The 22303-nt window shown below is 46.4% G+C and overlaps 1 long non-coding RNA gene across 1 annotated transcript; it reads right to left on the reverse strand.

Annotated features, from left to right (window-relative positions):
- Positions 1-337: 337 nt before the first annotated feature.
- LOC119244389 (uncharacterized) lies at positions 338-16974 on the reverse strand. The gene is made up of 3 exons (XR_005124993.2): positions 16566-16974; positions 2069-2356; positions 338-1741 (listed from the first exon to the last, which is right to left on the reverse strand). It is a non-coding gene; the product is annotated as an uncharacterized LOC119244389 (long non-coding RNA).
- Between the last annotated feature and the right edge of the window lie 5329 nt (positions 16975-22303).

Below are 22303 nucleotides of genomic sequence, written 5' to 3' on the forward strand. Positions count from 1 at the left end.
GCCTGGGACACGAGGCACTGGGGACACTGGGCCCGACTCGCTAAGCCCAGGCTCTGAGCCTCGGGGCTCTGTCCGCGCCCCAGGCTGCTCAGGGGAGACCTGGTCCTCAGCGATGCTGTGCGTGAGTGATCAGGGTTGGCCTGGTGAGGGGGGTAGGAACCTGCAGCCTGAGCAGCAGTGAACCCACATTGCTCACTCGAACCCACCACTTCCAGAAGCCAGGCCGTTCCCGGCGGGGCGCAGGGCCACAGAATCTGGTCCTGGCCTTTGCCAACCTCTGCTCCCCGACCCCGAGTACAAGCAAGAAGCAGATATTTTTTTAGTCTTTTTTTTTTTTAAGATATATATTTATACAAGAACTGGGGTACAGGCCAGAGGTGCGAGAGGTTGAGAGGATTCACCAGAGACAGAGCAGGGAGCAGAACAGGCAGACTGAAGAAATACACTGCTGAAGGGCGCAGCAGGCGGGAAAGGAGAGGTTTGCTTGCTTCCCTGGCAGGCCGGGAATTGAACCGGCGCTTCAGAGGTGCGGACAGCTCCACAGTGCTGCGATCAACCCGCTGCACCAACGGGAGCCCCAGACGCAGATATTTCCAAGCCAGAAATCTCGGGGGGATCTGACCAACCCCAGCTGCCCCAGCCCTGGCTGAGTCAGGTCAGGGGGTGTCCCCACAGCACTGGGGGAGGGGTGGAGAAGACACCCTGCCGCGAGCAATCCCCGGGCCAGCACAAGGCCAAGACTGAAGCCATGGTCTGATTGGGGTTCCAGAAAGAGGTCATCGACAGGGTGCTTTTGGAGGGCAGGTATGACCCTGTGATGGGGACCTACCTCATGCTGCTCTCTAGGCATTAGGCAGACGAGGAGGAGCCAGACCCCACCATCTCCCCCAAGCTCCTTAGTCCTGATGGGGTCCACTGTGCCCCAATACCGGAGGACCACCGGCAGCCTGAGGTCTTGGGGTGCGAGACCTTGTGGGTGGGACTGTCCCCGAAGCAGGATGCCCAGAAGCCCACCACCACCTCTGGGCCAGGCAACCCACAGGAGGACTCCGGTGTGCAGAACTCTGTCTCCGGCTCAGGGCCCCTGCTGCCAGACGCCTGGAAGCCCAGCATGGCCTCCAGGTCAGGGCCCGTGCTGCAGGAGGCCTGGGGGCCCAACACCACATCGTTGCCAGGCACCCTGCAGGAGGAAGCCCTGCGGCCCAGCACCACCTTGCTAGGCACCCAGCTGGAGGGGTCCAGGAAAGCATTAGGAAGACCACCATCCCAGCCCCCCAAGTCCCCAGCACCACCTGAATAACCCCAAGAAGGTGCCTCCTGTTCAGCCCACCCCCTGCAGAGACACTGGACCATGAACACCATTCCCATTTCACTCTTCAGTCCAGCAGAGGCTACAAGGCCAGAGCTCTTCGAATCCTTTATAGGATTTTAAAATGTTGCATTTTCTGTTCACCCTTTGGAAGAAAACACAAGAGAAGAGTTCACCCTGCTGGTGATTAGATGATCACCAGCACCTCCCTAGAATTCACTTCCCTGCTCCAAGGCAGCCACTTAGTGGCCAAGGTGAAAGGAGCACACCAGTGGAGGCCGAGACCCTGGAGAGGAGTCAGGGGCTGGACCCAGCCAGAGGGGCCAGGAGCAGCATGAGAACATAGGCGTGGAGCACAGATGTCCGCAAGCACAGCAGTCCCAGGAGCAGAGCAGGTGAAGGGCTGGGAGGGCAAAGGAACTGGTGAAGCACCTGGAGGAGAGCAGAGAGGGGGAAGGGGAGTAGAGGAGGGCTTGGGGCAGCTGAGCAGATGCAGGGCCCGGGATGGGAGTGGAGCTGTGTGGGCTGAGCCTCCAGAGGCCCTAGGGTCAGAGGCTGGGACCCCAGGGCCTTGCTTCCCCATCTTAGGCTCTATCCTGTGAGGGCCCTGCTGGTGGACCCTGGGAACCCGGATGGCACAGATGATGCAGGAGCTCTTCGGGCTGACTGGCGCTGTCAGGGACTGACATCCACTGTAGGAAGTCCCCCTCTACTGAACCCCTTTTCACAACGGAGAATCCAAGATGGAGAATTGCTTACCCGCCAGCAAGTGGTGCCTCGGTAGGGCCTTCTGGTTTCCATCTGCACTTTGTCACATCTGAGTCCGTGCAGCATTCCCCAGGGGATGTCACTAAGGAAAGAGCCTCCTCCGTGCTTGGGCTTCACTGGCTCTGCTCTTCCCACGCAGGTCCCAGAGGGCGCGAGGAGGCGGCCGCTGTGGACACACTGGTTCCCGCTGCAGGGGCACCTCCAGGTGACCTGTTCTTCCTGCGGAGCCCTGGGGTGTGGAGGCATCTGGACGCTCTTTCTATGCCTTGAGGAGACAGTCTGTAATGGATTGTTTAGTTAAAATGTCTATCCCAGGACACATTAAATTGGTGTTTGAAACTGACCATGTTTGCTCCCCGTTTATGACTGCACCCACACTTCCAACACATCGGACATCAGAGACCTAAAAATCCTTTAACATTCTTGTAATAAGCAGTGAAAAGTTTAGAAAATTTAGAAAATTTTGGAAAGCATTTAGAAAATTTTAGAAAAGTCAGAGGGGTCACGTGGTGATAAGACAGACAGGAGTGTGAAGCAGAGCTAGCTGTGAGTATGGAATTAGGTATTTGCACTATTTTCTTTAGGTGTATGTGCATATCTTGCATTGTGTGCAAATGTGTGCATGTGAATCTACATGAGTGTGGCTTGTGGGTGCTTCTATAGGTATGAAGTGTTTATGTACCTTCTATCATCAGAAAAACACTCCCAGCTGTTGAGAATTGGTACAATGTCTTCAAAAATGTGGCCTCTCAGATGGTACAGCGGGTTGAGCCCAGCGCTGAGGGAAGTGCTGAGTCTCCAAAGTCCCCAATGTGGCTTGTGTCCCCGAGTCCACATCTGTAGGGGGTTTAATTCTGCTCCAGTATAACTGTAGATGCAGGTTAATTAAAATTTTCCCGGTTTCTTGTCATTGGTCCCTGCTCCTGGTGTGTGCCCTGGTCACCCATTTCTCTTTCAGGGGTATCAATGTTGTCCTGCACAGTGTTGTGAGTTTATGGTGGCGGTGAGCCCAGTGTTTTCACTCTGCCTCCATATTGCCTCTCATGGGTAACCCAATTCATTTTTGAGACCATAATTACTGTGTAAACCAAAACAACTAAATACAATAAAAAGACAATAAAAATGAAAAACTATAGATGTTAAAAAAATCACGTCCAGTGACTTGTATTGAAATTATTGAAAAATTATATACATCATGGCTAAGTGTGGTTCATTTCTGTAATACACGACCAGTTCAACACTTACATATCAAATAATATAACAGTTTACATTAAGTGTGAATAAGAAAAGAACACATTACTATATCAACAGACATAAAAACACTCAATATATTTCAACACACTTCGAAATTAAAAAAAAAAAAATCAAAAACCCAGGATTTAAAGGGCTTTTCCTTACACTAATAAAATGTATAAAAGAAAACATGTAACTAACATTATACTTAAAGATGAGCCACCAAATAGAGAAACAGGCCATTATGTCCTCTGCACCTACACCAATTCAGAACTGTGGGGCTGTCCTAACAAATATGATAAGTAACAGAAAAGAAAAGCTATAAAGGGAATACATATTGATATGAAACAATCAATTATGTATTCCAGGTAGAAAACCACTAGAAAGCTTAAAAAATCTCAGAAATAATTAGCAACTATAGGAAGGTTCCCCATAAGCAACACAAACAACTGGGATTTAAAATTAAAGAAACATTATCTTTTATAAAAATACTACCCCAAATGAAATACCTAAGCTTGGTCCTGGTGGTGCAGTGGTTGAGCGCTGTGCTGTGAAGCTGCCCGCAGCCTCTGCAGCACTGGTTCAATCCCGGCCACCAACAAGGTTCCCGCATAGCGCACAGACCTCTCCTGCTGACCGCTGCTCCCCTCAGCAGTGTACTTCGTCAGTCTGCCTGTTCTGTTCCTGGCTCTGTTTCTAGTGAATTCTCTCACCTTCCCATGCTTCTGACTGTACCCAGTGCTTATATAAATAAACAAACAAACTCATAAATAAATAAATAAATAAATAAATAATCTTTGAAAATAAATTAATAAAGACTGAAAAAAAGAAAGAAAAAATAAATACCTAAGCATAAATCTAACAAAATTTGCAGGATACCTATACACAGAAAGCCAACAAAACTAATAAAATGGACCAACATACAGACCTAAGCCTTATTAAAAAATGAACCAATGCAAATTGAATCATAAACATGAAAGTAAAACGCAATACTATAAAACTTCTCAAATACATAATAGACTTAATAATATGTCTATTAGAAACAATAATACAAATAGATGTGACTTTGGATTTGCAAATAACTTTTTAGATAAAACACTAGAAGCATCACCTATGAAATAATATACAGACCTTTGCACTTTATTAAAAGCTTATTAAAATGATGTTAAGACAAGTAACTTATTGGGAAAATACTATGAAGATAGCTGCATTTAACAGCATTCATTTGTCAAAACCGAAAGAACTCACAGCAGTAAGAATGACCCCTGGTCTTCCTAAATTTTAAAGAATCATTTTGCAAGTTCGGGTATCCCAGAATGTGACACAGACGATGACAATAGAATGTAACTGTATTACATTGTATGACACACGCTTACAGAAAGAGGTTTTGGAAAAGGTGCTGTAGACTCAAAAAGAGGGAAATAATTCTATAGTTTGCTTTTCTGGAAATATCCTTTCCATACTGGCAAGGCTTCCTGGGCAATAAAGTCAGCAAGACAATAACTTTGTTTGCTTTGAAGAGATCCTCTGGTGAGAAGCAAAGAAAATGTCCAGAAAGTCCACAGTCCTATCGTGTTTATAAGTTGCTAGACGAAGGAATATGAGCTGAGGGACAAGCGTGTCTGAGGACACTTGTCAAAATAAGAGATTCCAATAACATTTGGTCCTTACATCTTCCCCCACACAGGTAACTCTGACTGCCTCGACTTTGTAAAATCAAATCTGGAATTGCTATTGGTTTTTAAATTGGGAGTTGGAGTCATAGACCTGTCAGAACATTCCTACAGGTCCAGCATAACCTGTGTAATATGAACCATCCCTGGAAGGCATTGAGTTGATTGGTTAAACTGTTAACCCAGCCTACTAGATGTACAAGGACTCTGCTGTCCCCTGCCCTCTAGGTGCTGGTGTCCTAGGTAAGAAGACACATCATCAAGGATTGACTCTGAAGTTTGTCTTTGACAAACTTTGTTTGGTTTCTTGATATTCCACAGAAAAGTAACATCATCCAGTATTTATTTTTGCCCTTCTGGCTTATTTTGCTTGGCATAATAGATTCCAGTTCCATTCATGTTGCCATAAATGGTGTAAATTTATCTTTTTTTGATTGCAGAGTAGTATTCCATTGTGTGTATATGTATATACACCACATTATCTCTTCCATATGGCCACTGATAATTCTTTCATTTGATTCCTCTATTCCTTTAAAAAACTCCATTTGGGGGAGGAAGTCCACTCATCTTTGCTAAGCAAACAAGTATAGGTTTTTGCACCTGAGGGGGGAAAGTCTATACTCCCAAAACACTAATAAAAATGTAAACCAATGGTGCTTCTATAATAAAAATGAAAAAGATGACACATCATCAACATCACTAACCTGGCAGTGTGGTGGATAGCTTGACGATTAACACTATGGAGAAGAAATTAGCAAGGAAGAACAAAGGCCATATTGTCTTAAATCAAGACTTCAGGGAAAGCCTCTCTGAAAGCAAGGAAAGACAAGCAGGAGGACCAGCAGGGGCAAGCCTTGGGTGGTAGTGTGCTTACAGTCTTTGAGGGGCAGAACTATGGCCTGAAGAGCAATGTTTTCTTAAATCTACAGGCCCTGGTGTGGCTCTTTGGGGATGTGCGAGGGGCCCTACATGCTTAAAATGCATTCAGCTTTAAATGAGGACTGCAGAGATGGTGATTATATAACACTACCCATTCCAGTATCCATTAGTCAGGGCTAATTAGCACACTTCCTTTTCCACTGTGCCCTCAGAATACCATAATTATCAAGTGCTGGCACCCACTGTCACCTACAGATTCAAGGTAATAGACCTCATCTCTTCTACAACACCATGGGTTTCCTGAAGGAATTGAATCATTTCCCAGGACTGCCTTGGGCAAAGTGGGACACAGAAATGGGGCCCTAATTAGAATGGGGGTGAGGAAGGGGCAGCTGGGCTGCAGGTGAAACATCCAGAACAAGACTTTGATAGACAACTTCATACTTCCAACGAGAGCCTGCCCCAGGTGGACTCAGGTCACCAAACACACAGTAGATAATGAATGTCCCTTCACCAAAACATCTGTGCTCTCTAGGTCTAGACCCACCCATTGAGACTCTCACCTTTTTGTGTCTGCATTATGTTCTGTGACTGACACCACATGGTCACCCTGCTTGCAGTTTTATTATACTAAGAAATCACAGCCTTCCATTGCATAACACTGATTTTATTGAACAACAAATCTGCCCTGTTTGTTTACATTCTGGACACTGATAAAATAAAATAATGATTTCAGTTGGTATCTTGAGTGAGTCAAATTTATAATTTATCCCAACTTCATATGATCCAAAAATGAAAGAAGTGGAAGACTGTGGACAGTATGAAATGACAGCTTAATTGTTAGGAAAATAAAACCCAGAGCCAGAGAGTTAAAGGTTTTCCTACTGATGTTAAAATTGTTTTCAGAGAGGACAGACATGCAGCATTTGATGCCGAGGAAGACAAGTTTGCTTTGGTGCATAGGGCAGAGACATAGCCTTTATAGGTATATTTAGAACAATTTAAAAATTTCCCGTTATTTCTGTAAAGGGCTAATACAAGTAGTATAGACTTGAGTGGGGTAGTGCAAATCCAGGAATCAAGGGTCCCTGTAAATTAATCTATAACCCACTCCTGATGCTTTTATATGAGGTTCACCAAAGCACTTTGGATTTCAAACCATCTCTGGCTTGTACTCTGGGGTCTGTTTTTCTCTCTTGCATGATACATGTGTTAGATTGATACTGATCAGTATATATGGGAAGAGTGAATGGGATATAATGCACTTAACAATCATACATGATTCCTTCTGCAAGCCCAGCACAGCAGGTGCTCAGTACAGGAGACAAAACCTGGAAGACATGGCCTTGCCTTGTACATATTAGAGTCCAGGGAGGGTAAAGAGAAATCCGCCCCTGAGATGCAGACAGCAAGCATAAATGTCACCCAGAGGATAGAAATTGTCTACCAGGACAGGTTCTGACCTCAAGTCAGTATCATTTGTGGTCTTACAGGTTTTGTTTTTTAAAAAAGATTTATTTATTTATGCATACAAGAGCTGGGGTACAGGCCAGCGATGCAGGGATTGTGGGCGGTGAGAGGATCCACCAGAAACAGAGTGAGAAACAGAACAGGTGGATTGACTGAAATACACCACTGAGGGAAGCAGTTCTGTCTGAGACAGGAGAGGTCTGTTGCACCATGTGGGTATCTCCCTGGCGGGGAATGAACCTGGGCTGCAGTGGCTGCAGACAGCTTCATAGGTTGCATCTAACCCCTTGTGCCACCAGGGAAGCCCCCTTACAGGGTTTCTAAAATTGAATTTAAATGCCCAAGGAAGCAGTCTCTTCATTTATTTTATTTTATTTTTAGAAGATTTTTTTTTTCATTTATATAAGAGCTGGGGTACAGGACAGATGCACAGGAGGTTGAGAGAATTCACCAGAGACAGAGCGGAGAACAGAACAGTCAGACTGACAAAATACAATGCTGAGGGGAGAATCAGGGAGACAGGATAGGTCTGCTGAGCCATGTGGGACACTTGCCGGCCAGCCAGGATTGAACCCGCACTGCAGAAGCTGAAAACAGATTCACAGTGCAGCGCTCTACCACTTGTGCCACCAGGGAGGCCCTCTTCAATAATTAATTTATTTTCTAAAAGATTTATTATTATTCATTCATTCATTCATTCATTCATTCAAGCACTGGGTACAGTCAGAAGTGCGGGGAGGGTGAGAGAATTCACCAGAGCCAGAGCCGGGAGCAGAGCAGGCAGAAGGACTGAAGTACACTGCTGAGGGGAGCAGTGGATGGCAGGAGAGGTCTGCGAACCACGTGGGAACCTCCTCTGGTGGCCAGAGAGCAGTCGGGGATCGAACTGGCGCTGCAGAGGCTGCGGGCAGCTTCGAAACCTAGCGCTCAACCGCTGCGCCACCAGGGAGGCCCTCTTCCTTTAATTTAAATATTAACTAGTACACTTATATTCATAGACCAAAAATTCCCCTTTTTAAAGTGTACAATTCAGTGTGTTTTAGGAACTCATAGTTGTAGAACTGTCACCACAATTTTATGTTACTACATACTCATGAACTTTTGAATTAATGAAACTTAACCCATTAGCAAATCCTCCCTGTGTCCCTCCCTCTCTAGTACAGAAAAATCGCCCATCTGTTTTCTGTATGTATGGATTTATTTGTCTACCACAGACAATTCATGTAAATGCAATCACACAATAGGTATTATTTGTGACTGGCTGCTTTCACTTATTCTATTTTCAAGGTTCATGCATGCTGTACAATGTATGGATCAGCACTTCATTCCTTTTCCTTGCTAGATAATATTCCATGGCATAAGTTAGCATGTATTTGTCTGCATACCATTTGCAGCACAGATCTTCCAAAACCATGGCAATTTCCTAAGTGATGAGTATGAACTTAAGGCATAAAATGAATAAGAGAAAAGAGGCAATGTGCTCACAGATCTCAACCCTTGATCACTTTGATTTTATTCTACCCTTCAAGTTTTCTAGAAGGTACAAAGCTCTCTCACAGAATGAACACATCATCAGTGCACTCACATCCCCGATCCTTGGCAGGGGAAAGGAACCAGTAACATGACGATTACTGTAAATCATTCCATTGTGGTCACAGAAGAACTTTTCATAAGTATGAAAATGCTGCCTTCCTGCTAGTCAGGCAGGCACGGGCAGAGTGGCTTCATGTAGAGAGAGAGTCAAGCTCACCTCAACTATTTCAGTGAAGGGGTTTGTGTTTCTGGCCTGAACCTAGACTCCTGCTCATCTGTTAATACCAATAAACGCATTTTGCCACTTTTTTTTAGTTTAATTTCTAAAATTTTAAGTTTATTCTGTTTCACCCAGAAGCTTCTTATTGATTTGATTTGGTTTCAAAAAAAGTGAAATAAGACACTCTTTCAAAGTCCAGACCCACCCATTTTCAGATGCAAGAATTGTGAAAGTTGTGCACGTACATGCCAGTGGAAAGGAAAAAGGAAAAAGGCAAAATGGTGAGTGGAGCCACAACATTTCATAACACAAAATTTGAAATGACGGGACTATCCTTGCTCTGACTAGTTCATCGCCTTTACCAAACCACAAACCAGAAAAATAGGACAGAATAGAATGAAATTCCTGTGTTCCCAATGAATTCACCCCACGTTGAAAGCCATCCCGGTGTCCTCCCAGATGGCACCCTGTCATTTTCTGTCTCCCCCTAGAGCTCAGATCATGAGGGCAGCAGAGGGTCCACAGACAACAACAAAGACGGTGGCAGCAGAACAGAGAGCTCCACTGTGCTGAAGTGCAGCCGTGGGCTGACTTCCGGGCAGGCTTGCCAACCTACGAGGCCAGATAGCCATCAATAATTTGGGTGCTAAGACACCAATAAGGAAATGAGGAAGGAAAAAAAAAAAAAAAAAAAACTCTGCAAATGAGCAGAGCCATGTCAAGGGACCATAAGCGCACCAACAATATCTAAAGTCCCTTTTTTAATAAAGGCATTTTATCTTTACCTGAAAATATTTAACTCTAAACGAACTGAAATCAGCCGACCTCAAAAGAACATCACGAAGACACTGGCAATGCCTCAGGCGATGTCTGCCCATGCCCTGTATTGTATTTGACATGGAGATTTTCAACAATGGCAATGAATGTTCTAGTCTAAAGCTCAACCCATCTGAGCAAAATTGAAATGGAACTGCGTACATACAGATGATAAAATGGACATCCTTACCCACATCTCCACCCAAGGACACTTGAGCCTTCCTCATGGATCTTAGAGTGTTGAGACCGTCACCGTCTGTGGAGGAAACATGGGCTACTTGTCTCCACTTCACTTGGAACGTCCACACCGCCTTGATGCAGCAGGACTGTGTGCAGGTGTCGCCACCGTGAGTGAGTGCTGTCATCCCCTGTCAGGGCTCCCCCAAGACTTGGAGGGAAGTCGCAGTCGGGGCTGTGGAACTGGAGTGGGGGACAGGAGGAACCTGGTCCTGCAGAACCCAGTGAGGCAGCACCCACTGTGCTTTCATCTGGGCAGAAAGTGAGCCCAGAGGGAAGGTGAGGAGCATCTCCCTGTGCGTAGCTGAAGGCAGAGCAGGGGGAGGGGAGGGCAACCGTCGGGAGGACGCAGGGTAGGGAGGGCTGGATGTGGAAAACCACCAGTCTCTGGCAGGTTGTGTATGGGCACAGAAGAACACAGAGGTCCGGATTCATTCCTGAGAACCCCACTGGGTCAGAACCCACACTGTGAGGGGATCCCCTGGAGACTGATAGGCATGGGAAGATCTGATCACTGCTGTGCTCTGAGTGCTCGGAGCAGAGGACACAATGGAACAAGATAAAAATGCACCACGGTCCACCCAGGAGCCTCACCCTGCAGCTGTGTCCACCACACCCAGGTCCCACTGGAGCTGGTCGCTGCCTGGGACAGAAGCTGCACAGATTCTCTGAGAACCTTCGTCTTCCCCTCGGCTGGAAGCCCCGACCTGGGGATGCGACAACTGCACCCTCTCCTCTGTCCATGAGGGATTAGTGCCCACCTGGCAGGGTCATTCCTGGCATCGAGGACCCTGGCAGTTGAGAGAGAGGTGGGCAGGGCTGCACCAGCACTTCCCCCCTAGGGCTGCCCTTCTGCCTGCATTGAGTAAGGACAGAGAGGAAATGACTGGCAAGAGCGCAGAGACGACCTTTTCTGCCAAAATAGAAGGTTCTAAGCTCAGGTAGGCCCGGGGTGGCGGATATAGATTTTTCCTCCTATACCTGAGCCTCAGTTTCCAGTATCCCCTGACAAAACAGGTAGACACGACTCCTTCACCTGTTGTTGACAAGCACCCACTGTCTGCTAGATACCAAGGACACGAGCTGAGCTGAGCCTACAGCTCAGAGCACCATCAGGAGGCATCAGGGACACAGGGAACTTCAACAGATGCTGCAAGAGTTGTGACAGGGAGCTTGAGATGCCAAAGTTTTCCCTGGAAGGGGCACCTGACACAGGAGTTTGTCAGAGAGGGGCCGTAGGCCTGAGACAGCAGGAGCCGATGGCAAGACTCTAGCAATCTTGTCTGGAGGCTTGGACGTTAGCCTGAGTGTGGACAGTGGGAGCCACTGAAGAGCTTTTTGAGACTGTAAATAAATGACATGACACAACAGGTTGTCTTTTGTGAGGGAGCGAGGACCGAGGAAGGACTGCAGACAGCCCTCGGGAAACATCTGGTTCCTCCCTTTCCTCTCCCCAGGAGGCAAAGAAAGGAGGATGTGAACCAGCCTGCCCAGGACAGCAGTGACATGCCCTTGTTTGCCAGGTACAAATTCAGACCCCAGGCCCAGCTTCAGAAAGGACAGTCTACGGATGAGTGGGTCTGGCCCTGCCTTGTCCAGTGGCTGGTGACCAGCCCTCAATTGAGGATTTTGGATTTCACAGACACAGGTGACCAGAGACGTGGCTCTAACTTCATTATCAATTTCCTGTTTTAAAGTTGCATGTTTTGAATTTCCTGAATTAATTCCTCTCTTTGATTCCTTTGTAAAGCACACTGGCATTATCCTGCAATTATGTCACTTGAATTTAACATTTTCTCTGGTGGCACATAAAGCAGATGAGAAAAGGACGAATTTACTTACAGTTCCATCAGCGGAAAAGTGGAAGAATAGCCTAATATTATACAATCAGTAACTTGTCATCTATTATATTATAAAATGCCTTTGCCGTTCAATCTGAAATATTCTACATCTCTAGAGAACAGACCTACTTTGTCTGTTTTAGAATTTATAGAAAATAACACCTTTTTAGAAATTATAGAAAATAACACCTACTTTTTTATTAACACTCTGTTTTATGAATGTTCCATAATTGGAAAAACGTAACAAACCTAGGTGGGACTTCCCATTTGTATGCAATTTACAAATTCAATGCAATTTCAATACAAATTACAGTGGTGTTCTTCAATGAAATGGAACCAAAATGGTTCAAATACACATGGGATCACAAAAACCTCTAGTAGGATAGTTCTTACTAAAAGGGGTGGGGGAGAAAGGAGGTATTACACTCCCAGACATCAAACAATATTACAAAGCTGTTATAATGAAATCTTTATTGGAACATAAATAGACACAGATTACAATGAGGAACTAACCCATGACACAGGAGCAAAGAATACACATTGGGAAAATAATTGCCTCTTCCATAAATGGTGCTGGGGAAACTGGATTGCAACATGAAAAAGAATGGAACTAGACCACTACCTCACACTATACACAAACCAACTCAAGTGGATAAAAGACTCGCATGTGAGACCTGGAACCATAGAATACTCAGAAGGGAACACAGTCCAACGCTCCATGACACAATCCTCAGGAATGTCTTTGAGGAATCTTCTCCAGAGGCAGAGAAAACAAAGGAGAATATAAAAGTTGGAGCTCCATATACATAAAAATCTTCAGAACATCAAGAGACAATGATCAAAACAAAGAGATACCCTGCTGAATGGGAGAAAATATTTGCAAACCATTGACAGATGAGGGACTGATAACAAAGATCTACAAAGAGCTTACACAACTCAAAAAAACAAATAATCCAGTCCAAAAAATGGGCAGAAGTTAAAGGACTCTTCTCCAAAGAAGAAATGCAAATGGCCAACAGGCACAGAAAAAAGGTTCAGCATCACTCGTATCAAGGAAATGCAAATCAAAACCGCAGAGATGACACCTCACTCCAGTAAGAATGCTCCACATTAAAAAAATAAACCTGGAAACAACAAATGCTGGAGGAGCAGTGGAGAAAAGGGAGCCTCCTACCCTGCTGGTGGGAAGGCAAACTAGTCCAGCCACTATGGACGGCTATGTGGAGGTTCCTCAGAACACTGAAAATGGGTCTACACATTATCCAGTGAGTCCACTCCTAGGAATATACCCAAGGGACAAAAAAACACCCCAGGAAACCTGAACTCCTTTGTTTACTGCAGAACTATTTTCAATAACCATGACATGGAAACAACTCAAATGCCACAAAACAGATGAATGGATCAAAATGGTGTGGTGTAGATACACAAGGCAATATTACTCAGCAATGAAAACAGACAAATTCATGCCACTGTTGGTGATATAAATGGAGCTTGAAGGGATTATGCTGGCCACAATAAATCAGGAGAAGAAATATCAGATGTGAAATACGGCAGAACTGAACAAAATGTAAAGAAAAAGACAACCCTAGCAGGCTGACCAAGAGCTGAGGATCCAGCAGGGAGCGGGAGGGAGGGGGCTAAACAGGGGGGGGAGAGAAGAGCACAAGGGGTTGTAGTGATGGGTCACAGCTGCTATGGTGGTGGGAGCATTATGGGGACCACCCCTGGGGGAGAAACCAGTAAGTAGACAAAAATGAACAAGGATGTAAGAAAAGAAGAATAAAAGAGATGGTCTTTAAGGACAGGGGAGACCCTAAAATAACATAAATAAATGCACTTAAAGGGGAGTCTCATAGATCTCCAGGAACTTTCTCTGGTAGGTGCCGCAATTAAGCCTGCTGTGTTAGAGAAACAGAGAAAATGCTTTTTTAAAAGATTGATTTATTTTTATACAAGAGCCGGGGTGCAGGGCAGAGGCACTGCAGGGTGAGAAGATTCACCAGACACAGAGTGGGGAGCAGAACAGGCAGATGGACCAAAATACACTGCTGGGGGGGGAGAAGCAGGGAGATAGGAGAGGTCTGCTGTGCCATGTGCTTATATCCCTGGCCGGCTGGGAATTGAACCCGCACATCAGAGGCTGTGGACAGTTTCACAGCATTGTTCCCAACATACTGTGCCACTGGGGAGGCCCGAAAGGGCTATTTTTTTTTCAAGATTTATTTATTTTTACAAGCACTGGGTACAGTCAGAAGCGTGGGAGGTTGAGAGAATTCACCAGAGCCAGAGTGGGGAACAGAATAGGCAGATTGATGAAGGACACTGCTGAGGGGAGCAGCGGGCATGGCAGGAGAGGTCTGCACGCCCTGTGGGGCCCTCGCCAGCAGCCGGGATGGAACCAGCGCTACGAAGGCTGCAGGCAGCTTTGCAGCCCAGCGCTCAACCGCTGTACCACCGGAGGCCCACCAAAAGGGCTGTTTTTAACTGCAGTCTCTTATGACTAGCAATAATGTTTGGGATGAGGGGCATTCTAAAAATATTAAGTAATTCATGTTCAATATTAATGACAGCATCCTCAAATGCTACAATGATACCTGAAAGTTTTGTTCTGTCTCGTTTTAGCCCAAGCTCCTTCCTTATGGAGGAGGACGTCCAGCACCCACAGACCTGTTCTGAGGATGGACGCAAACTCCTTCCCTCCCCCGTCCTACAAGAGGGTTATAACTTACCATTATTATAAATCCTTTGGTGAAGTACAAAATACAAAATTTGGGAGTCCAAAAATATCTGGTCCTTGTGCTTATTTTTTGATCTCAGAGAAGTTACTGATACCTTTTGGACCACAGGGTGCACAACTACAGTGTAGGAATAATAGCTCTATAGCGTCATTAATGGAGATCATGGAACTAAAGCAATGAACTTGTTGCACAGGGTCAGGTAATCTCCATCAGATGCTCAATAAAGTCCGATTCCTTTCTCCTTTCAAGAGAAATTCAACTTCTCTCCAAAGCAAGCATAACAGAGGAAGTGGCAACACATTTAAAAGTAAAGTGCAGCTATCCCCCCACCCCCTGCCGATGGGCTAGGGGTTAAATCCCAGTGCTGTCACCATGATGGCCTGAGTTCAATCCTCAGCCAGGAGTTGACCCACTAGGTGCAGTAGACCTCTCCTGTCTCACCCGCTGCTCCCCTCAGCAGTGTATCTCAGAAGATCCTCCTGTTGTGCTCCCTACTCTGCCTCTGGTGAATCCTCTCATCCTCCCACACATCTGGCCTGCACCCCAGTTTTTTTATGCAAATATTTTTAAAAAAACTTAAAAAAGGGCCTCCCCTAGTGGGAGAGCAGTTGAGCACTGGACTGCGAAGATGCCCGCAGCCTCTGCAGTGCCAGTTTAATCCCTGGCCGCCGGCAAGGGTCCCACATGGTGCAACAGACCTCTCCTGTCACGCCCGCTGCTCCCCTCAGCAGTTTATTTCGTCAGTCTGCCTGTTCTGTTTCGCACTCTGGCTCTGGTGAATACTCTCACCCTCCCACACTTCTGACTGTACCCCAGTGCTTACATAAATAAATATCTTTAAAAAATCTTTTAAAAAGACACATAAAGGGGGTTTTCTCTAAAATATCCAGTTCCCACGAGTAATTGTGGTTTACACAATCCCTGAAATAGGAGGGATCCTTTTAGCACCATCTATAGAGAAAAGATCTCAAGAGCTTAGGAAAGAAACCTTCAGTGTCAAAGGTGCTCCCCATTTTAGAAAGTTTCCTTCCCTGTTTGTGACAGTGCCCAGCTGACCCTGCTGAAAGGTTTGTTGGGTGTGTCCTTTAGTGATGCAGAGAGAGCCACTGCTTTCACTGCAAGGAGTCGGTTAATAATAACCCATTTTAGAAAACCAAACACTTGCAGCCAGCATGTGGCAGGCTGTGTGGCTCCTGGTCACTCAAGTCTCTGGGAAGCCTGGATTCTCTTCAAGGGAGAGTGTAAAGTTGCCTCCTGAGGCAGTGTCCAGGGGTCCAAGGTCCCTCTTCCAGGCTCTGAAGTACCACGTCAGCTGCACAACAGGGAAGCAGTGCTGCAGCCCTAACATGTGGGCCCCAAACCAGCAGGGGCAGCATCCCAGACCCCTTGTGAGAAATACAGAGCCCCAGGCACCAACAACCCTCTGGGTCAGAACTTGTGCCCCCAGGAGACTGGGACATGACTCTGCCCTCCTGCCTGCTGGACCTGGGGTGGGGAGGCGGTGTCAGCCCCAGAGAAGATTACAACATGTAAACTTATAATTCCCCAAAATATATCCTAAGTTTACAGAAATTAAACACACAAATCAGTGGAACATAGCAAGGAGCCCGGCAAACACACCCCAGGGGTCATCATTGCAGCAGGGAGGCTCTGGGAACAAAGACGGGGGATGCACTTTCCGTCAGGGGCGCTGGCCACCCACGGGGTCACACTCAGGAACGACCTGACCCCCATGTTCCTCCAGGACCCAAAATGACCCGCGCAGAGCTCTGCACCCCCAGACAGCCCCACCCCGGGTCCCCTGACTGGCCCGCTCTGCACCAGCCACTGGCAGCGACTTGTCCTCACCTCCCTCTTGCTCCGGGTGGTTCCTGAAGAAACTGGGCTCCCGCAGGCAAGAGCTTCACCCGAGTCTGGAGCAGCGAGTGCCAAGGAGACCCCAGCAGCGGGGGAGGCGGGAGCGGGCACAGGCCAGGGCTGCAGGGGCGGGTGTCGGGGCGGGCCCAGGGCCGGGCCAGCGGGAGAACCCCGGGTGCTCACGGGGCGCCCCGCCTGTCCTGCTGCGCTGAAGCTCAGAAAATCCAACTAAACGGAGGCGAACACCCCGCGTCTCCGACGACGCCGTTAACGTAGAATTTCCACGCGACTCCACAGCAAGTCGCGCCCCCGTGACTGAAAACACGCGAGGATTGTTCACCCGCGACCACACAGGCCCGAACCCGCTGCCCCCACAGGGAGAGACGGGGCGTCCCGCCCCCCATTATTCCCTGCCTCTCCCCGCCCCGCCACCAGCCTGCATGCTCCCCGCCTGCCCGCTGCCCCCGGGGCTGCTCCCTCCTCGGCCCCGGACCGCTCCGCTGTGGCGGGTGCTCCTGGCCCTGAGTCTCTGCCACTTCCGCTCCCGCATCAGCGCGCAGGGACGTGACGTCAACACGCAGGGGGCGGGGCGAGGCCGAGGGAGGACAGGCTCGCGGGGGAGCCAGGCGCGGGTACAAGGCGCGCGCCGCATGGTGGCTGGGGGGTGGGGGGCAGGGCCGCCCAGGCGGGATAATGGGGGGTGGAGGCCCCAGGCCTGGGACAGGAGGCCAAGGGGGAATGGAGCTGGGGCCGAGGGGCGGGTCAACCCCTCCAAGGGGAGATGCAGCCGGGGAGAGTCGTGGAGGCGGTAGGCCAGTGCAGATGGGGGCAGGAAGCAGGAGTGTGTGACATCACAGCCTTCAAGATGCGGAGACAAAATGACGTGGAGGCAAGAACCCGCTGAAATAGGGGTTCTCGCTCATTTAGAAAAATTTTATATCGCCCTTCTGTGGGGAACTTTGATTCAGCTATTAGAATTTGGAATATTATATATATGCATGTGCATTAAAAAAATAGTAATTTTTTTTTTGAGAAATGACCTCAGGAAATTCTGTGAACACAAATAAAAATGTATAGCCATAAAAATGCTAACCAGCACTTTCTTGTACTAACAAATACAAGAAACAATCTCCATCAGAACTCCAGGAAACAGTCAAATATGTGACAATAAATGTAGCAATTAGGTACAATCATTCTGAATAGTTATCAATGGATAACACTTATAACATTAAATGAAAGAGAAACAATATAAAATTGCAAATATAGTGTTATTCCAGCATGGATAAAAAATTTTATGAAATAATATACTGTGGACGCAGAACAGAAGGGAGAAGTTACTTTGCATTCGGTGGAAGAATATAAAACAGTGAAAATACAGAGACTCTAGCTAAATCCAGTATGTGGGTCACCTTGCCTGCATGTTGTTGAGTGAAAGAGTCAAGATATAAAATGAACATATTATGAATGATTTAAATTTTAGATACCAGACAAAATTGAAATCATGTGTTAATCATGTGTGTCACATGATTAATCACACCTAAGTGACACACATAGGTGTTGAATTGTCATGAAAGGCAGAGGTTATACTTGTAATGACAGCCACATATTTGTGCTTACTCAAAGAAGATTATGATAGTGTGGCCTTGTGTTTCTTCACCCAGTTAATGGAGTCATTTGGTCATTCTGAAATTTCACGTTTATACTATCCAGGACCCTTGCACACAGGTGTTTCAACAGTGAGTCTTCCCTTAACCCAGGAAGGCCAGCTCACCTCTTCTAATTGCTCTCATTTCCTCAACTTTTCCAGTGACTCTCAGCCATCAGTGACATCTTGTTTAATGTGCTATTTACCCAGATGCACACAACAGATACAACACCCAGAGCAAACCTAGAATATGTGTCCGCTTCTTTACTGACATCAACCACCTGCCCCTGTTCCATGTAAGTCTTGTGATCACCCCATAGGAATAGGGGATATTTCCACATGTGACACAGACACCCACAAATAGGGATGCCACAGAAACACTGAAAGTGACGGATGGCCTGTTACTACCTTACTGGAATCAGGTTATGTTCAAGTGTGTGATGACTATAGATCCTTTCTGGTGATTTCTTTTTCCCTAAACACACTCTAAAATATGATTTAACAAAAGAGAGAGCTAGCTGGATTTTGGAGTTTATTTTGTTATAAAAATTATATTTTATTTATCCTTTGTGCTAAGCTATATTTTATAATCTTTTTAAAAGATTTATTTTATTTATTTATGCTACAAGAACTGGGATGTAAGCCAGCGTTACAGGGAGTGAGAAAAATTCACCAGAGACAGAGTGGGGAGCAGAACAGGCAGATCCACTGAAATACATTGCTGAGGGCAGCTGCCCCTCCCCGATGAGCCATGTGGGTCAGCTCCCTGGACAGATTCAAACTCCTCCTGCAGTGGCTTTGGATAGCTTTATAGTGCTGAGACTTTGCCCCTGAATCACCAGGGGGGACCCTATAGTTTGTAATCTTCAGAAATTTGATGATACATTAATGATTCTCTTTTCTTTTTCTGAAATTACAGAAAGGATTAAACAAGGATATATATGGGGAATAACTGTATATACACATAGGGTTGAATGATTCCAATATCCACTTGCAGAGCCACTGTCTCCTACCAATAGGCAAAGAGCTTTCTTTTTTATTTTTTTAATTCGTGTTTATTTGTGCATGCAAGAAATGGGGTACAGGCCAGTGGTGGTGGACTGAGAGGATTCAGCAGAGAGATCAGGAAGCAGAATAGGCGACTGACAGAAATACACTGCTGAGGGGAGCAGTGGGGAAGAGGAGAGGTCTGCTTTCCCATGTGGGTAACCTCCCTCGCCGGGGATCAAATTCCTGATGTAGTAGCTACGGATTACATCATAGTGCTGATACTTAACCCCTTGCACCACCACGGAGGCCCGAGCCTACATTTTTAAAATTGAATCGGAAACCAAAAAGTAATTTTTTTCCAGATCTAGCCTGATGACTTTGTCACACCTCCCAGGGTGTCAGTCCTCAGCCTTGGTCAGTGGTAAGTGGGGGATTCCTGATGTTGCTGGGAGCCTCCACGTGTTCAAGGGAACTAGTGACGAGGGTCACTTGGTCCGCATTGGGACAAAGGGACAGCAGGGCCTGATCCGCACAACAACCTGGACCCCAGCTGGGGTGTCTGCCAGTGGTTAAAATGGTGAGAGGTGCCGTATTTGTTTCATCTGAAAGCCCCTTGGTGACAGTATTAAGTGAGTTGGGGACCTGTAGCTGCCAACCCATGTCTAAGAAGCAGTTCTTGTCACTGGTTACTTGCAGGAGCCCAGGAGAAGCTGACAGTTGGGGACAGACTGATGCTTTCCTAACACAAAATCCAGGCAGTGTGTGCTCTTTGTCCACACTGGCTGGCTCAGGCGTGAGTTCCTTGTGACTCTCCTCTTCTGCAGTCTCACCCTGACATCCAGGGTAAGCTCAGGCACTTTGGCCGTGGGCAACCTAGGACAACCCGGACTCTCTGGACACTGGCAGGTGGCTGGGAGGGCTGGATTGTCCCAGTGAGAGCAGTGGGCTTGGACTGGGGCTTCTACTTACCTTACTTGGTCCTTACTTTGTGCAAATAGTTTTGTGAATCTGAACATTGTGTCTGTGTAAGGAATTCAAGCAAGTATCCAGAATCAGATCTTGGTTATTTAGAAATTTGGTATTTTTCTTATTTTTATGTGTTCAGTCAGACAGCCAATTCAGTATCCACCTGTCACTGTGAAAATGGGATGGAAAGTAGGCTGAAGAGAGTGTACTCCACTGAAAGGAGGCCTTTTCTTCCTCTGAGTTGGCTGGCCTCTTCTGATCACACTTGGGGTCACACTTCTGTGATCAGGCTCAGTTGGTTTTGTCAAAATTACTTTGGAATTTCTCGTCAGCTATAAAGGAAGCTTGCCAGTTGGTTGGAAAATTTCTAAACTTCTTATTGATCATTAAAAATCATAGGTTTCTTTAAAAATCCAAGTTTTATTTAAAATAATCAATTTATTCATCAAAAGCTACATAATAGGTTTCTGTAAACAATATTCCTTGTCAAATCTTTTTCTTAAAAGATTTATTTATTTGTGCATACAAGAACTGGGGTACACACCAGAGGTGCGGGGCGGTGAGAGGATTCACCAGAGACAGAGCGGGGAACAGAACAGACATATCTACTGAAATACACTGCTGAGGGGAGCATCAGGTGAGTCAGGAGAAGTCTGCTGTGCCATGTGGGCAGCTCCCTGGACAGGGATCAAACTCATGCTGCAGTGGCTGTGGACAGCTTCTTAGGTTGTGTCTAAGCCCCTTGAACCATCAGGGAGGTCCTCTTTTTTCAAATTTCTGATAAGAGTCTAAGAACAGACAAACTGCAAAGCAGAAATATTAATATCTCTCTCCTTTTTTTTAAGATTTACTTATTTATGCATACAAGAACTAGGAGACAGACCAGAGGTGCAGGGGGTGAGAGGATTCACCAGAGACAGAGTGGGGAACAGAATAAGCAGACTAACTGAAATACACGGCCAAGGGGAGCAGCGGGTAAGTCAGGAGCACTCCACTGCACAGTGTGGGTAACTCCTTGGCTGGCTGGGGAGCGAACCTGTGTTGCGGAGGCTGCAGACAGCTTCACAGTGCTGTGCTTCACTCCTTGCACCATCAGGGAGGCCCAATCTATTTCTATTCCTTCCCTTTTCATGGCCCAGCTAGAAGGGGTCTTTTGTCTTTCCTAGGAGCAGGCCTCATCTGTGAGGTCAAATAGAAACCAGGACTTTATATAACAATTTGAATTTTCACTGCTTGACTTTAAAATGTTTCCAGGGCCTCCCCAGTGGCGCAGCGGTTGAGTGCTGCATTGCAAAGCTGCCCGCGGCCTCTGCAGCACTGATTCGATCCCTAGCTGCTCCCCGGCCACCGGAGGAGGGTCCCACATGGCGCGCAGACCTCTCCTGCTGCCTGCTGCTCCCCTCAGCATTGTACTTCGGTCCTTCTGCCTGCTCTGCTCCCCGCTCTGGCTCTGGTGAATTCTCTCGCCCTCCCGCACTTCTGACTGTACCCAGTGCATGTATTAACAAAAACAAACAAACAAATAAATAAATAAATAAATAAAACATGACTCTATTAAAAAATATAATATGGTTCCAATTGTGGGTTCTAGAGGTTTTAAAATGATTAAAATGGGACACTTATTAGAACACATAAGAACTTCAGTTTCCATCTCAAATTAGAAACCTCCTTGATAACCAAAGGGGAAAAAAAAAACTTAAATGGCTATATCGACTTAACCTGAAAAACTTAAGTTGTTTTAGGAATTAGTCTAGCTTTGTCTTGAAAAGGTATATAGTTCTGGTGAAACTGACCACCCATCCAAAATCTCTTCTAGGAATTTAAGGAAAAAGTGGCCTTAAAAAAACTCATAGGCAATATTCTGCCCCACTTTCTTTAGAACCTAAGGGCATTCTTACAAATAAATCTTGAGAAATGTTTTCTAATCTGAAAGAATTAGTTAAAAATTATTATTTAAGGGCCTCCCCTGGTGGTGCAGTGTTTGAACTCTGGGCTGCGAGGCTACCTGCAGCCTCTGCAGCGCCAGTTCGTTCCCAGCCACCGGCGAGGGTCCCACCCAAAAATAAATAATAAAAGTAAATTAATAATAATTGTTGTCAGTGTTGTCACAAATACTGGTAAAATAACT

Source organism: Talpa occidentalis, unplaced genomic scaffold (genome assembly GCF_014898055.3).
Source record: "Talpa occidentalis isolate TD23 unplaced genomic scaffold, MPIMG_talOcc4v2.1 talOcc4.14, whole genome shotgun sequence".
In the NCBI taxonomy this organism is placed as follows: Eukaryota; Metazoa; Chordata; class Mammalia; order Eulipotyphla; family Talpidae; genus Talpa; species Talpa occidentalis.